The sequence below is a fragment of the Bison bison genome, unplaced genomic scaffold (genome assembly GCF_000754665.1).
Source record: "Bison bison bison isolate TAMUID 2011002044 unplaced genomic scaffold, Bison_UMD1.0 scf7180017864492, whole genome shotgun sequence".
Lineage (NCBI taxonomy): Eukaryota > Metazoa > Chordata > Mammalia > Artiodactyla > Bovidae > Bison > Bison bison.
In genome coordinates this window covers 3,575,565-3,577,436 of record NW_011495051.1, presented here as the reverse complement: position 1 = coordinate 3,577,436, position 1,872 = coordinate 3,575,565, and the positions used below count along the sequence as shown (strand labels likewise).

The following is a 1,872-nucleotide window of genomic DNA, read 5'->3' as shown; positions in this document are numbered from 1 at the left end:
AAGGTTGGTCATCTTTCAGGCAGCCGTGTAGACAGAGGCCCATGGGGCCAGTGGGACATGCACCAGTCAGTTGTCCTGGCAGGAAAGGGGCCGGGAGTGAGGAGCGAGAGGCCTGGTGGACGTCCAGGGGTGGGACGTGTCGGGGGGGGCGGGTGGTGGGCGGTGAGGGGGTGGTTGGGGGAGGCCTGATGCTGGAGGTAAGAAGGACAGATTTGATTACCTGCAGCCGCCTCGCAGTCTTTTTGCATCCTGGACACCTTCACGTGCTCAGTCCTGTCAGGGGAGGACACGTTGCCATTCAACAGATGGAAAAACTGAAGGTCACCAGGCAGGAGGGACAGGCCTCAAGATCTATGGCTGTGCATGCACTGGCCAGACAGGGCAGGAGGGCGGCGGGGCTCCCACAGGGTGAGGAGCTGTTGGGAGCAACCCTGCCCCCAACCTCACATGCACCCCCAACACAGGCCAGCAGCAGCTGCATATCAGAATTGAGGAGTCAGGCAGGGCCAGGGTGGATCCTCACGTATCCCTTCTGAGCCTGAAGGCCTGAGTCTCCTGGTTGGGGTAGCCCCTCTCCCTGAATGACCACAGGTCATTTAACCTTGGGCAGGTCCTTTAACCTTGGGCCTGGTTTCCTTATCTATGAAATGGGCTTGATAACCCCTGCCTCTGAGAGGTGTTGAGGGTCAAATGAGTGCTCTCAGGAAAAACACTGGGCACATGGGGGCCTGGAGACTTGTGCCTCTGCCTCCCAGGGGAAGTTGAAAGTGAGACAGGATGCTCCCTTGGAGGGTGGGAGAGGGGGGATGGAGCACACCCACTTTCCGCTTCAGACACCCTGAAACACTTGGCTTGGAGGCTGATAGGCCAAACTTGTTCACACTTCACATTGTTGCCGCAGACCAGGCCCACGACTGGGGGTTGGGAGCAGAGTGGGGAGCCAGATGAGCCTCTCCTTGCCCTCACAACCCAGGAGGAGGAAGTGACCAAGCACCCAGGACCCAGGGTGGCATAGAGGGGTGGGTGTCTGTCCCAGGTTGTGCCACTGCCCCGGGCCCTGAAGGAGTGGGACCTATGAAGCCTTGGGAGCAGTAGGACCCAGGAGTCCAGGTCTTGATCTCAGCCTGGCAACTCCTCTGAGCTGGGGACAGTATGATGAGACTTGTGATTCATCCAGGATGGAATACTGAAGGCAAGGGTGGAGGAGGGCAGATATCTGAGCAGTTAGATGCATTCCTAGGGTGTGAAGCAGGTTTCACACCTGCCCCAGGAACCCTCACTCCATGGCCAGAAGCAAGACCTGCCTCGCTGTCACCATCCACCTGAGAGCCTACTTCCACTCAGCCAGGTCTCAGGGACTGGGTGATTCCTTGGGCGTGGCCCCTATCACCAGCACACTGCCACTTCTCTCAGGGGAGGGTCCCCCCTTGGTTATTGAGAGGGCCCAGGAAGCACTTGGCAAAGCCTGGGGGGAGGCCCTCCTAGAGCAAGGGCTTTCTGGAGCCTTGGTGTGTCCAATCCCCAGTGGGGCCTGTTGGTAAAATGCAGTGGCTCAAGTGGAGGGCAGCAAACGTCTCCATGATTTGAAGCCCCAGCCCCTCTGCGGATATGAGTTCCTCACGCTCCCTGGGTTTGGGGGACAGAGGAGCAGCACAGGTTCGCAAGGCTTGCATATGTGCTTTCGTATCTGCACTAGCTGGCCCAGGCCACACAGACCCTACAAGGTCTGAATTCTTCACTCAGCCTTCATGGGGGGAGGCTGTCACTTGCCCAGCAAGTTGTCCATGGAGGAGGGATTCAAACCTGGGTCCCTCAGTTCCAGAGCAAGACCTCTTCCCAGGGTGGCAAGGGTGGGACCAAGGCCCTGAGGGG

General features: G+C 58.8%; 1 protein-coding gene across 1 annotated transcript in view; it reads left to right on the top strand.

Annotated features, from left to right (window-relative positions):
• DPP9 (dipeptidyl-peptidase 9) overlaps nucleotides 1-1,872 on the top strand; it is a 36,380-nt gene that overhangs the window by 33,186 nt on the left and 1,322 nt on the right. The gene's annotated exons all lie outside the window — the stretch shown is intronic.